The sequence below is a fragment of the Camelus dromedarius genome, chromosome 11 (assembly GCF_036321535.1).
Source record: "Camelus dromedarius isolate mCamDro1 chromosome 11, mCamDro1.pat, whole genome shotgun sequence".
Taxonomy (NCBI): domain Eukaryota; kingdom Metazoa; phylum Chordata; class Mammalia; order Artiodactyla; family Camelidae; genus Camelus; species Camelus dromedarius.
Genome location: NC_087446.1, coordinates 40,052,804 through 40,068,143, shown reverse-complemented (window position 1 = coordinate 40,068,143; position 15,340 = coordinate 40,052,804). Strand labels below are relative to the sequence as shown.

General features: G+C 47.0%; 1 protein-coding gene and 1 pseudogene across 2 annotated transcripts in view; one reads left to right on the top strand and one right to left on the bottom strand.

Moving 5' to 3' along the window:
• Nucleotides 1–15,340, bottom strand: part of ABTB3 (ankyrin repeat and BTB domain containing 3) — a 292,822-nt gene that overhangs the window by 187,853 nt on the left and 89,629 nt on the right. The window lies entirely within an intron of this gene.
• On the top strand, nucleotides 3,530–4,129 carry LOC105101072 (large ribosomal subunit protein eL18-like; annotated as a pseudogene).

Sequence of the window (15,340 nt, the reverse complement as noted above, 5' to 3'; positions counted from 1 at the left end):
ACATACCCAGAGCGGCACACAGTAGGCACTCAGCAAATCGAACTTCCCTTCCATGGGCATCGCTCCCTGCACAGTTTTATCTGTTCCCAGTGCCATCTTGTCCACCGAGCCCTGCAAAGCCTTCCTGGGCTGCCTGTGTCATGCTCTCCTATTTCCCCAGCAGCTGTGGGGTAATTACAGATTCTAATTATAACTCATCTTTATGATTTGGATAAAACCATTAGAGCCACTCTGACAAACCTCCGTTGCTCATCTTGTCTTGAATGTGTTAACCACATTCTACAGAGAGAAAGAGGCAGGCAAAGAGGTGTGCTTGTTAATGAGTGGGCTGTGAACAGGAAGCTTTTCACAACATAATCTCATTAAGAATGATCACCTAGAGCATGGGTCTCAAATTGAAGGGTGTGTCAGAACCTCCCCGGGGCAGCGGGAGAAGACTGGGGACTTATTACAAATGCATGTTCCTAGGTCCCTCCTGTAGAGATTCTGAAACAGAACATCTGGATGGAGCCTAGGAATTTGCATTTTAGCAAATTCCTCAAGGGATTCTGAAGCAGAGGACACCCCCCAGGACACACTTGGAGAAATATGGTCCTTTTGTTCCTAGCACTAGTGTTCTCTGGCCCAGTGCCTGGATCAGAGTAACACCCATCAATTCATCCCTTTGTCATCTTATTGGACACCTCCCCTCTGTAGCACTAGGACTACTGTAATATTTGCCCAGTGAGAACTGGGTCCATATCTGCCGCCTTCAATGGATCAGGAACCAGCCTTAAATACACAGTAGGTCCTCAATGAAGAATTAAGGACCACCAGGGCCTTCCCAGGGGTAAAGGAAGGAGTTTGGGGGATTGCCTCCCTGAGGATTCAACATTTTTATGGTGACTCAGAGAGGTTAAAAAACACCAGAGGGTCTTATACACATAATCAGCTCATCACCCACTTTCTTCACACACTTTATCCTCTCACTAACAAAAAAAGGCTCTTTCCTTCTTTCTTAACCCCCATCAGTCCTCTCAAGCCTCAGGGTGACTTTTGACTTCTAGGGCTTTCCACCATCAGGACCACCTCTGGCCACACGAGGGAGGGAGAAGCGGGTTGGAGGGAGGTAATAAAACCTTGAATGTGTCTGGACATGGGACCTGACTTACCTACTTGCTGCCCAGAAAGAAAGCCACCCTTTCCAGTTCTTTGGGTTGACTTTTTAAAAGCACCTACTGTGTGCCTGAACTTCTAGGGGTGCAGAGCTGACTGAGCCACACCTGCTTATGGAACGGAATGAGCATTTGTGCAATCTGCTGTGCGTTGTCACCTCTGGTCAGTGATTCACAGGAACAGAAATCAAACTGAGTGAGTCATATTTTCATAACAGGACCACAGTCCCCACCGGGGTCTACCAGGCTTCACCTTCCACTCAACCTCATGTAGACTCATTCATTTACTGGAAATATCCAAAAGGAGCACAAGCACTTATGTGTTCTCATGCTTATGGTGAGTGTTGCTGAGACGACAGCCTGGGAGTTTTTCCATTTATTTTCTAAAGTTAATTTAACATCACCTGAAAACCACATGCAGCGGTATGTTCTAAACATTGTAATAAGTCTTGACCAAGAAGAGTTTAATCCAGTAATAAAATGTGTTTTAATGTTAGGAAAATAATATAGTTCAAACACATGAATTGATCTAAGGAGATAAACAAACGATTTTATCTGTGGATGATAAAAGGCATTTCATAATCTGCTTTAAGATTTGAAAAATTAAGAGCGCAGGACATTTTTTTTTTTTCTGTTGTGGGGAATGTGTCTGTAACTAATAATCAACATCATATTTAATGGTGAAACACTAGAGATTCCCACTAAATTAAGGCACAAGAATAAGTGACCCTTCACCGTTACTTTTTAACATTATTCTGGAAATCATAGCCAGTACATTGAAGAAAGGATGGATGGATGGATAAATGGAAGAAAGACAAATATTAGAAAGTAGGGACCCAAGTCGTGAATACATGCAGGTGTGGTGACTGTTGATTTAGAAAGCCAAAAGTGTGGGGGAATGGGTACTCTTAAACACTAATTATTAGAATATAAATTGTGTGTAATTTCAAGTGTAACACTGAAACGACAAATATCAAAAGCAAAAGCCTTTTCCACACTTTTAATCTAGACATTTTTCTTCAGGAAAAAATCTGAGATGCATGGGTATATATTTATGTTCAAAGATGTTCAATATTAAGCTATTTATAAAAGCACAAAAGCAGAAACAACCCAGATGTCCAGCAAAAGAGGACTGGGTAAATTATGATTTCCCTAGGAGATGGATGGAATATAAAACAGTACTTTAAAATTACATTTGAGGTGAGCAGTACTTATTGCAAGAAAGAGGTCATAATATACCACTAAATGAAAAAGGCATGATATAAACAGTATGCTTAGGATAATCTGATTTTTGTAAATTATAGTTATAAAGATAGAAAACAGACTAGAAAGACTTCCACACAAATGTAAAACTGATTATCTTGGTGGTTTTGCTTATCTTTTCTTTGTGTTTATTAGAAGTAATTAGAAAACAAAATCTGCTATTTAAAAAATAAGTACTGTCTACCTTGTTGGTAAAGACCAGCCTGTATCTCAGAATGGGAACACTCACAATGGGAACCCAATTGCAGACATGGTAAAGCCTGTCCATGGCCAGTGACAGGCTAACAGCCTTTTCTGCATTATAGCTCACTTGGACCCTGTATATCTGTGAAGAAAAACCAGATCTACACAATCATAAAGCAGACTGTCTTATGCGATGAGCCCTAAAGAAAATCTAACCCAATGACCAAATCTCTCATAAACTGCCATTCACCCAATGGCAGCTTGTGGAGTTCCAAGAAATCAGCAGTTTCCATGGAGCTGATCTTGCAATTTGAATCTGGCAGGTGAGGACAAATGCCAGAGCTTTCGAGAGCCCAGCAAGCAGGGTGAGGAACCATTTGGCCCAGGTGAGAGGATGAGACAACTGTGATTCATGGCACACACTTCACTTCCCTAATTCCCAGTGAAGAGGGCTGACCAGGCAAGAGAATGAAAATTTTTAAATGGTGTGGGCTGAGATGTGTAGTCAACCAGTTGTCTGGGTAGATGGCAGAGAGGCTCTCAACTCAAACCCAAAGCGGGGAGGAGACCCAGAGGGCTACTGACCTGGGTCTCTGAGGCTGAAGAGAGAGGAGGGGAGCTCAAGCTCTGGGAGGGGTGCTGCCAAGGGTCATCTGGTCCCATCCCCTTCCATAGTTGCTGCTCTGGATGGGGCAGGCTGACTCAACTCAGAAGCAGAGCAGAGAAGGAGAAGTGGACACCTGACAACTGATGCTAAAATTAGACAGCACTTTCTGCTCTTTAAGCCAGAGGAACAACCCCACAACTCCATCTACCCTCCCCGCTGGCAGCAAGTTCTCCCTGAAGCACAGCACCCACCCCCACCCCCATCCCCACCCCCCAAACCCTCCCTCAAGAATTGGAGGCTTGGCTCTCTCTTTCCAGACCTGGCTAAGGAGGAGGCGCCATCATGGGAGTTGACATTCGCCACAACAAGGACCAAAAGGTTCAGTGCAAGGAGCCCAAGAGCCAGGACATCTACCTAAGGCTGTTGGTCAAGCTGTACAGGTTTCTGGCCAGACAAACCAACTCCACCTTCAATCAAGTTGTGCTGAAGAGGTTGTTCATGAGTCGCACCAACTGGCCACCTGTCCCTTTCTCGGATGATTCGGAAGATGAAGCTTCCTGGTTGGGAAGGCAAAACAGCTGTGGTTGTGGGGACCATAACTGATGATGTGCGTGTCCAGGAGGTGCCCAAGCTGAAGGTATATGCCCTGCAAGTGAGCAGCCATGCCCAGAGATGCATCCTCAAGGCTGGGGGCAAGAGCCTCACCTTCGACCAGCTGGCCCTGGACTCACCCAAGGGCTGCGGCACTGTCCTACTCTCCGGTCCTCACAAGGGCCGAAAGGTATACAGGCATTTTGGCAAGGCCCCAGGAACCCCACACAGCCACACCAAACACTATGTACGCTCCAAGGGCAGGAAGTTTGAGCGTGCCAGAGGGTGACGTGCCAGCTGTGGCTACAAAAACTAACCCCAGATCTTGCCTTGTTATTAAAAGGATTTTGGATGCTGGGGGAAAAAAAAAAAGAATTGGAGTCTTGGTGAAGCAAAATGGCAGCTACGTGACTTTGAACACGTCTCATCCCCTCTCTCAGCCTCTGTTTACTCGTCTATAAAAGAGGACTGACAACAGCACCCACCTGGCAGGGTTACTGTGAGGATCAACTGATATGTGATATGTGTGCTGGTGGCTTATCACAGTGCCTGGCACCTAACCTTAGACTTTATTATTTTAACCTGTGTGTGGTATTTTAGCTTGGAGTGCCCCAAAAGCAGACCCAGAGGCAGGGATTTTGTGTGAGCTATTGATTCGGGAGGCAATTTTGGGAGGTGAGGGAGTGGGGAGGAAAGCCCAAGGTTGCTTTAACAAGAGAGTTACACTATAGGTAATTGGGACTCAGCCTAGCTGAGGACCCTCTGAGAGTCTGCGAATGCACCCAGAACTGTCCCACCAAGGGGGTGAGGGTGCTGGGGGTTTATTCACTAATTCCCATCCTTCAATGAATCACTCCTGGGGTGTTAACTCCCAACATTTCCAGGTGCAGCTCAGGCTGAACATGCCCTGGTGGCCAGAGGACACATAGGGAGATACACAGGAGTACACAAAAGGGGGCCAAGGACATGGCTTGGGCACTGACAGCACCTGTTATGGTGGGAGAGGTGGTATTGGCCAATGTGAACCCTGGATATCGAGTATGCTGAAATCTGCAAGCCATTTCAGAGCTTAGTCAGATAAGCGAGTCTTCCTTATTCCATGCGTGTATTTGTTCATTTCTTCCATCCTTCACTGACCCATTCACCGAGCACCTAGTGAGCTGTACTGACTTCTGTGTGCCAGACACACTGCAAGAGTCAAAGAGGAAGGAGGTGGGTTTTGACAGGCAGAGAAGAGCAGGGAAGGCATTCTGCGCAGAGGGATCCACATGGCAAAGCCTGAAAGGAGAAGCCCTCACGATGCAGAGAAGGATTTAGCCTGGGGTTTAGCCCGGCTGGATCTGGGACATGTGAACAAATGAAGTGGAGATGAGGAGGGCAAGGGGGTTAAGGCTGTTCTGGAGGATTCTGACTCTTGTAAGGAGAAGTTAAGATGCTAGGGGCACACCAGGAGCATGGTGAACACTCCATCCATTCTGGCTGTCAGAATTAGACTTTGATCTATAAGCAACTGAGAGCCACCACAGAATTCTAAAAAGGATGATGGAAGATGGCTGTGGTGGGCTGAATAATGACCTCCCCACACACACTCTATCCCCTGCCTCCAAGGACTCCCACATCCTAATCTTTGGAACCTATGAATACATTACCTTACATGGCAAAAGGGACTTTGCAGATGTGTTTAAATTCAGAATGTTGAAATGGGGAGATTATCCTGGATGATCTAGGTGGGCCCAATGTAATCACAAGGGTCCTTATAAGAGAGATGCAGGAGGTTCAGAGAGAAGAAGGCAATGTGATGATGGAAGCAGAGGCTGAAGTGATGGAGCTACAAGCCAAGGAATGTTGACAGCCTCTAGAAACTGGAAGAGGCAAGGGACAAATCCTCCCCTGGAGAATCTTCAGGAGGAACCAGTACTGCTGCCACCTTGACTTTAGGCTCATAGATGCATTTTGGGCTTTTGACCTCCATAACTCTAAGAGAATCTGTGTTGCTTTGTGGTATTTCATTCAAAAAGTAAACTGATACAAAGGCTCCGGGGGCAGTGGGGGAAATGGACAAAATTGAGGAAAGAGTAGAGAGGAAGGAGCCACTGCCAGGTCTCAGGGGATGGTGCCTAAGGGTAAACCCATAGCCAGCATGGGGGAGCGGATGATTAGAAAGGAGTTATAAGGACAGGACCCCCAGGGCTCGACAGAAGTGGGAGACTAGGGAGAAGGTGGAGGCAAGGTCATGCACAGGTTTCTGGTTTGGGTGTGTGAGCCGAGGGTAGTTGAGGAGAGAGGGAGGCTGAGACCTGCCTGGGGGAGATTCGAATTTCAGCCCTCCAGGCCCCTGGGGTCAGGCCAAGGCTGAATCGCCCTCTCCATAATGGCTGCCTTTCTTTGCAGGAGGCTACTATATGCCAACTAATCCAGAGAGCCAACCTGGTTGGGATGTGCAAGACACTCCATGGGAAGCTGCAGTAACCACACCTGGTTGTTGCCTGGTAACCAGGGGAGGAGGAGGATTTGGGTTGGGGGAGCAGAAGGAGAGGCCAGCAGTGCCCCTGGATCTGAGCTTTGGAGCTGACCCTGCCACAGCAGGCAGGGAGCCCACTCCAGGTCTCTCTAGCTGGAATCGGTCCACATATTGGTTCACAGGCTGTGTCCCATCAGGGATAGGGAAGGCTGCCGGATGGAATCTGCACTGACTCATAGCAGGCTCGCAGCCACTGCTGCAGGCGTGGAGTCACCCCTCCCCTTTCCCTGTCCCCATCCATCCACCTTCAGCCTGCCCAGACACAATGGGGCCAGCGGGCCACTACTTGGCCCTAGTTCTGTCCTCAATCAGTCTCAACTGCTCCAAAGAGAGGGAGGTAGCTCTGCTGTGAAGTGCTGATGGCACAAAATTGGAGAGAATAGTAAATAAAAAGGAAACACCTGGGAGAGGAGCCGAACAGGAGATGCCAGCATTTATGCAACTAGGCCAGAGATCTGTGAATCCCCCTCCCAGAGGCAAGAGGCAGGGGGCAGGGCTAGGAAGCCCATGAGGGAAATGCAAATATCTTCTCTGTGCAGAAAAGATCTTCGGAAGGCTAAACTCCAGGCATCTCGTAAGGCTGTGATGGATGGTGAGACCCAAGCAGGTGAAGAGCTCCTCCCCTCCCCAGAACAGGGGGACTTGAAAGGTTACAATCTCCCAGGAAGACAAAGTTAGGTGGGAGGGTCAACATCTGAGTATCACCTGGTGCCTGGCCATGTGCTAGAGCAGAGGATGCAGGCTGGATGGAGCTGGATGGATGCTTGCAAGGAGCTCACAGGCCACTGGGGGCATAGACATGGAAATGAACGAGTGCAGTGAAGACCCAGGGGAAGGTCTGATAAAAATCAGGATGGCATATGGTGGGCATAGGGGCCACCCTGGAAAGAGGGGTCTGTGCCACTTGGGTGGTTCACGGTGTCTTTATAGAAGAGGAGATTCTTTTTGTTTGTTTAATTGAGGTGAAATTTACATAACATAAAATTAACCATTTTTAAGTGAACGATTCAATGGTGTTTAGTACATTCATAATACTGGACAGCCACCATCTCTATGTAGTGCTAAAACATTTTCATTACCCCCAAAGGAAACCCTATACCCAATAAGCAGTTCCCATTCCCCCAACCCCCAGCCCCTAGCAGCCATCCACTTGCTTTCTGTCTCTATGGATCTACATTTTCTGGTCATTTATGCAAATGAGATCAGACAATAGGTGACTTTTTGTGTCTGGGTTTGTCTACCTCACATAATGTTTTCAAGGTTCACCCATGTTATAAAATGTATCCGTACTTCGTTCCTTTTCTTGACTAAACAATAGAGGAGGTGATTCTGATTCTTGAGCTGATCTTGAAAAATGAGTAGGTGCCAGCAAGCCAGGGAGACAAAGGGGGAACAGAGTTCATGGCGGAGGAGGGGATACTGGCAAAGTGATGGAGGCATGAAACAGCAGGGTCTCCTCTGGGGATGGCATGGAGGTCAGGATGGCAGGAGGGGTGAAGAGTATGCTTGGAAGGTAGGCAGGGCCGAGGAGGCTAAGGGGGTTCTCTGCTTTGGTAACAGGGGCCAAGGAATGCAAACCAGGCTGTGACATGACCAGGCCTGCATTTTAGAAAAGAAATTCTGTCTGCAATGTGGACCACGATGTGGGGAAACCAGGTAGACAACCACTGGGAGGTGATGGGGCCAGGACTAAAGCAGGAACTGTGGGGACACAGAGGAGGAACCAGATGCGGTGTGTTAAGTAGGCAAACCTAACAGGCTTGGCCCACCCACCATGGACATGAGATGCAGGAGTCTCAGTTGAGTTCTAGGAGAAGATGCCCTGAGGGTGGAAATGAGAGGCCATGAGGCGATCTGCTGTGGGTGAGCTGGGTTTCAGGGTTCTGTGGGTCATCTAGGTGGATCCCTCCTGCAGCACTTGGGTGACACCTAGGTCCAGGTCAGGAGAAGAGTCTGGGCTGAAGAGAAAGGTTTATGATTCCTTGCTTCACTGATTCTTTACAGAAGTCTGCATTACCGAATGAACATGATTCCCATTCTACAGATGGGAAAATGGAGACTCCGAGAGATCAAGCCACATACCCGAGGCCACAGAACTAATAAGTGGAGTTTGGCTTTTTTCACAAAGCCAAGCTAGGGTATGAAACCATATTTGGCTGATTCCAAAGCCTCTGAACTTTGTTGAGCCAAGCTGCCTTTTAATTCTGTCCCTGAAGCTCCCACTCCTCCCACCAAATTCTAAATCCACTCAGCACATCTACGGGAGATGGAATACGGGCCCGAACATACCACAGAGCAGCAATTCTGCCATCTTGATGTTCAAGTGCAGTGGGGGTGGGGGTGCATGGAGAGAGGAGAGACAGGAAGGAGAACAATGTTTTCCCAGTAAACACTTAAAATTCCCCGGGATGCTGGAGATGAATTAGACCCCAGCGTCACAAAGATGAAGCAGCCTCAGATAGGTAACCAGGGAGACGTCCCCAGGGTGGAGAGTCAGAATTGTGTATATTTTTTACACCACTTAAGTGCCCGCTCTGGCCTCTCAAGGTAATAGTATTAGCTGATCCCTCCCCTGTCACATGGCCCAGCTTATGGTGCCACGGTGGGGAGGAAGAAGCAAGTTAACAATTTCATGGGCAAACTGGGGGCTTTGGGGAGCTTCTTAACTGCCACGAATAAAACAGCCCGAGAGGCAAACAAAACCTAGGCAAGAGCAAAACTACCCAAAGACGACGACTCGGGGACACGATCAGGTATCATTCAAAGCAAGAGAGGCAAAGGAGGAATGGTTGTTTTAACGAAGCAAAAACAGCATCTTCTCAGAATGTTGCTTTAAATGAGTCCAGCTTGTATTCTCAAGCCCAAAAAGCCCAGGCTGCTGAGGGCCAGGCTTGGAACAATATCAAGTTGTCACTGAACTTGCATTTGAATAATTCAATGTAACTCAGCCATCTTTTTTTTTTTTCTCTTTCCTTTTAAACAGAAAACCTGATGTCCAGGGGTCATTAGGCATCACAGGCTACAAATTTGGACCTTGGTGTGATGGTCCCCACTGCTGTCTGAGCCAGCTCCTCTCCTGCCCTGCCCCCACCCCAGCTGCTATTCTGATTCTCCATTCTCCCTACACAAAACAGTGTTTTATCCCTTCTGAATGCAGGAAATACTGTGCTTCTCTCTGCTCTCACCGGGCTCATCAGGTGGCTAGAGAACATGTGACCGTCAGCTTTTCAGGCTCAAGCTCTTTTTCTTGGCATGGAGCTATCATGTTCTGTAGCTGGATAATGTGTGGGGAAGCTCTTTGGAAACTGGTATCCAGCATATTGTAGTTCTCATTGCTACAATTACTTTATGTGTCCGGGAAAGCATATTTGTGACACAGAAAAACGAGAAGGCAGAATTCTCATTTATCTTTTTTAAAATCTTATTATGCCTGGGTAATGTAAATTGGTTATTTTTGTCTACACAGCATCCTTTTTCCCTTCTCCTAGTAATGCACAATTATTTCCTGGGAGGAGGGGGAGTATTCTTCTCCTTCACTACTACCCTGATTCCAAGTTGCGCTCATGACAAGGGGTGCCAATCAGTGTATTTTATTTCCTTGGACAGAGTGATGTACAGATGACTTAAAGTGGGTAAAATGTCAATTTTATTGACAAGACTAAGCAAGAAATAAACTTTTCCCATGGCAATTGTTATCTGCAGTGTTCATGTAAGCCTAGAGCTGCTGGGGGCCACCATGTGAGAAATGAAGCCAAACTAAGATATGAAAAGAGAGAAGAGACTAAATCCTGAAGATATCATCTGTGTTCCTGGAACCAGCCATACCTGCAGCCTATGTACAGCTGAACTATTCAATTATAGGAGCCAATCTGAGTTGGGTTTCTGGTCTTACAGAGCAAAAGTGTCCTGACCCATATAATGTACTACAGTGCTTTGCACAGAGGAGGTATAAGAAGTTATCTCTTCATTCAACCTATTAGCAAATCTTATTGGATCTGTCTTCAAAATCTACCTCAACTCTCACCAATTCTCATCACTTATGCTGCCACCATCAAGGTCCAAGGCACCAATACCTCTCATCCACACTACTGAGAAAGTCTCCCTGTGGGTCTCATGGTTTCTCTTCTTCTCTCTCTATAGACAATTCACTTAGGCAGGCAGAAAGATCCTTTTAAAATCTAACTTAGACCACATCACTCTTTTGTTCAGAATCAACCAATGGCTCCCATCCCACTTTGGATAAAATCCAAAGGCCTTCCACCGCCTGTGGAACTTTATCATGACCTGCGAACCCAGACAGATCAAGCCTAGCTCCCTCTCGGACCCGACTCCCATCACCCTCCTCCTTTCTCAGCCCAGGCCATCCTGGCCTCCTTGCTGGTCCTTGTTTGAGTCACATACGTTTTCCACCTTAGGACTTGGCACCTGCTTTTCCTCTGTCTGCAACCATCTTCTCTCAATATTTTCCTACCTCTCTCTCTTTGCTCAAATTTCACTTCCTGGAGGCCTTTCTTAACTAGCCAATGTAAATTAGTCCCCCTCACTCTTACCCCCTTGCCCTACTTTATTCCACAGCACTTTCTACTACCTGACATTATATATTTTTTCCATCAGTGTACTGCTTGTCTTCCATCAGGACAGGGACTTGATCTCTCTTGTGTGCTGCTGTCACCCGGGGCCCAGAACAGTGCCTGGCACATCACAGGTACTCAGTAAATCTTTGTCAGGAGCCTGAGTAAGGGCTGAATGTGTGGTAAATGACCTTGGGCAATTAGTAGCCTCTCTGGTCCATCAATTTTTCCACATGTGAAGGAAGAGATCAGATGAGACCTATAGTTTTCAAAATACAGTTCACTTTTAGGTTGAGTGGGAGTGGGGGGCACTCTGGAGCCACTTCCCTGCTTCAACGGAGCAGCTCAATTTTTATTTTTATGTATTAGGTTTCACAGAAGAAATGAAGCATATCACTGTTAAGAGGTGGCTGAGATAGTCTTCTGGATGACTTCAGTGCTGGGCCTACAAGTCCACAGTCCACATTTCTCTGTCATTTCAGCACTTTTGACTTTTTCTCTTGCAGGCTTTTTCTCTTTGCCTTAAATTCTGAGAAAGTCTACACAGATTCTCTTTCTCTTCATTAAAGAAGTACAGAGGGGTCACTGGCTTTTGGTGGCAATATATTATCTGGTGGGTATTTGCCAATCAACCTCCTCTGCCATGGAAGTTTCCAGCAGAGAAGTCCCCGTGCTTTGGTGTTTAAAGGAAATCCCTTCCCTCCTCACTTGGCAACAGATCTCTCCTTTTTCTTTTACCATATGCAATTGAGAGAAATTGGCAAATTTCTCTAAAACTACGGAGATGTTAAGTTTAAGAAGGAAGAAAAAAATCAATCCATGTATAAGGCTAATTAAAAAGCCTCTTGGTGGGACTCTGCTTCTTGCCTATTCCAGCACCTTCTCTTGGAGCCAAAATTTTCCTCCGTAGAGTCAGCAAATTGAGAGATGCATGTGGAAAAAAAGGGGGGGCTCAGAGTGAACCTCAGGCAATAACCCTTTAGTGGACTGCTCCCAGGAAAGGGGCCCTGAGGCCTCTCTTCTCTTTTATAATAGCTTAAAAAGTTGGCAGAGGAGACAAGAAAAATTGGGAACCTAGCCTTATGTAATTTGAACAGTATTGATTCAGGCAGCTCCCTTGGAGAATACCTACATTTGGGGGCAGGTGGAGAAAAGGAAGACAGGAGATAGAAGAAAAGGGGGACAGAAGAATGACCTCTATTTTCTTCATGTCCATCTCCAGGCAGTTCTTTTAATCTCCAGGGTATGAAGGAGCTTCTGAAGGAGAGAGGTAGGGAGTTTTCCTGAGTTCCACAATGGAGACAGGGATGGAGCCATGATTCCAACTCAGGACCAAGGTCAGGGTTCTCTCCAAGTGTTCCTCATAATAACTCATTCAATCCTCATAACTATCCTAGGTGGTAAGGTGTCACTATTTCATAGTTGAGGAACCAAGGCACAGAGGAGCTAAGTAGCTGAGGGTAACAGGATAAAAAGTGGTGGGGGTGGTGATGGGGGGTATTATGGACTGAATGTGTGTACTCCAAGTTCATACGCTGACGCCCTAATCCCAATGTGACTATATTTGGAGATAGGGCCTAGAAGGAGGTAACTATGGTTAAGTAAGGTTATAAGGGTGGGGCCCCGATCTGATAGGATTAGCATCCTTATAGGAAGAGACACCAGTGTCCCCACCCCGCTCCTGCCATGTGAGGACCCAGCAAGAGGGCAGCCATGTACAAGCCAGGAGGAGAGTTCCTACCAGAAACTGATGAGTCTTCTAGCCTCCTAGAACTGTGAGAAAATGCATTTCTGCTGTTTAAGCCACCCAGTCTATGGTATTTTGTTAGAACAGCCTAAACTGACTAACATAAGGAACAGCAAAAATAGAGTGTTCCAGGCCATTCTCTTAAGGGAGGTAGCATTTCACCTGAGACCTAAATGAGGAGAGGGGGTGGTCATGGGAATATCCGGGGAAAAACAATCCAGACAGAGGGAACGAGTGCAAAGGTCTTGTAATAGGAATAATCCCACATGTTGGAGAAAGCAGAGTGTAGTGAGCAAAGGGAGACTGGTACTAGGAGGGCCTTGAGACATAGGCAAGAGTCAGACATGGAGGGCTTCTTAGGCCATTAAAAAGAATCGATTTTATTCTAAGTGCCCCCACTGGCCTACAGCGAGACCAAGCAGGTCAGTGCCCTGAGGAGAGGGATGGGAGGGAGAAAGGTTACAGAACCCCCCTTGCAGGCCACGCTCTCCATCACTCTGCAGGGGAGCTTTTCACCTGGATTCTGCTGTGAATGAGAACGCTGGGGCTGGGCAGCCCAGTGACCCTACTAACCTAGTCCTCACATCTGTGTCTGAGAGCAGGCATTCTCAAAGTATTTTTGTTTTTTAATTAAATTCCAGTGACCTGCCCCCCTTAACAGCATTAAATTATCATGCCATCTGCTACCTGGGAACAGAGGTACAGGAAAGCAGCCTGAGTTGGGGGAAGAGGAGTGCCCAAGAGAGGTTCCATGGCATTTCCTCCTGCAGGCACTCTCTTTATGCAAATCCAACCACTCCCACCCAGAATGCGGGCAGGGAGAGAAAAAAACAATCTGAACAGTGAGGGCAGGTTTATTCGCAATTCCAGTCAATATGCAGACGCCAGGAAATGCGGGCGAGATGGGAGACAGGAACCTGCAGTACCCAAGGGCTCAGCTGACTCTCTGAAGGGGAGCATCTTAGGTGTGGGGTGTGATTCTGCCTTGTCAAGGGGAATTCTGACTGTGAAATCAATTGTGAACCCCATGCCTGGGTGAGGCATGGCTCCACTGTATAGATCAGAGGCTAGAAGAGGTTGTTAGCTTTTCAGCATCCATTGGGCCCCAGCTCTGCCTCAGGATGTGGTTAGTGATGGGATTCATAAGAGGGGAAAGTTCATGTTAAAGGGAAGGGAAGACCATAGTGGGGGCGGTGGCACATGAAATGCTTCTTGAAGGAAAGACAAATGCAACAAATTCCTGACATATTTGACTATGGAAGACACTGAGTCCCACAGAAGATCGTCTCAGGATTCTGCCTCCAACAGGCTCACGTTCTGCCAAGGGAGCGAGACCATGTACAAAGAACCATATAGGAGGCAGTATATGCTGTAACAGAAGGATGCACAAATGCCATGGGTTAAAAAAATGAAAGAGTAATTCTGTTGGGGAAACACAGGGAATGCTACAGACAGGAGGGAACATTTGAAGTGCCCCTGAAGGACTAATTCAACAGATAGAAAAACGTGGGTGGGGTAGTAGAATAATGGCCCTCGAGAGATGCCCATGCCCAAAGCCCTGGAACCTGGGACTATGGAACCTGGGACTAACCTAACAGGACTTTGCAGATGTGATTAAATTAAGGATCTTGAGATGGGGAGATCATCCCGGATTATCTGAATGAATTCAATGTAATGCTAAGGGTCCGTGTAAGAAGAATGCAGGAGGGTCAGAGTCAAAAAGAGATGTGATGATGGAAGCAAAAGTCTGAGTGATGCACCATGAGGGAGACTAGACAGGCCCTTGCTGGCTTGGAAGATGGAGGAAGGGGCCACCATACAAGGAATGCAGGAGCCTCTTAAACCTGGAAAAGGCAAGAAACAGAGTTTCCCAAAAGGTCTGCAAAAGGAACACAGCCTTCATTTTAGCCCAATGAGACCCACAGTGGACTTCTGATCCCCAGAATTGTAAGATAATAAATTTGTGTTATTTTAAGCCACTGAGTGTGGTGATTTGTTACTGCAGCAATAGGTAACTAATACAGTAGGGAAGGGCCTTCCCAGGTAGGAGGAACAGCATACACAGAGGCACAGAGACCTAAAGGGCACAGTTGGGTTGAGAAAACCAAGAGGGAGCATGGCCATATGGTACATGCAGAGAATGGCCAGAGGTGACACTGAAAAGTACTTGGGGCCAGGGGGTTCTAGGCCTTCAATGCCATGTCTGAAACTTGGGAATATCTCTGAACTAGGGAGTACCAGGAGATTTTTAAGCCTGATAAAGTAGGAAAGTGAGATAATCATATCCTTATTTCAGAAAGATAACTGTAGTGGTGGGAGTGAAAATAACATGAAGGAAAAATGAGAAGAAAGGAGATAAAGCACAAGGAACCCCAAGACCCATAACTTGGAGGTAACGGCCTATGACAAGCAGAAATCCTGCTCCTGACAGGCTGTGGAGGCCAATCTGCAGCCCTGTAGTGTGTCCACCCCATATCAGTCCCCACTCTCCCAGTCATGAATGGGAAGACAGAGAGGTTTCATCTGAAGGGCCAGCTCCAGGACCACCTGGAGGGTTGTGTTCACACTCAGGCTTTGTGGGGAAAAGTGCTGTGATGGATTAGTCATGTCTGCTCTGGGCCCATTGGTGGGGATGGTGGCCTGGGTGGAGATGCCCTGTGGGAGACGAGGAAAGGAGTGTGACAGTTCCCTTGGTGGTGGGGG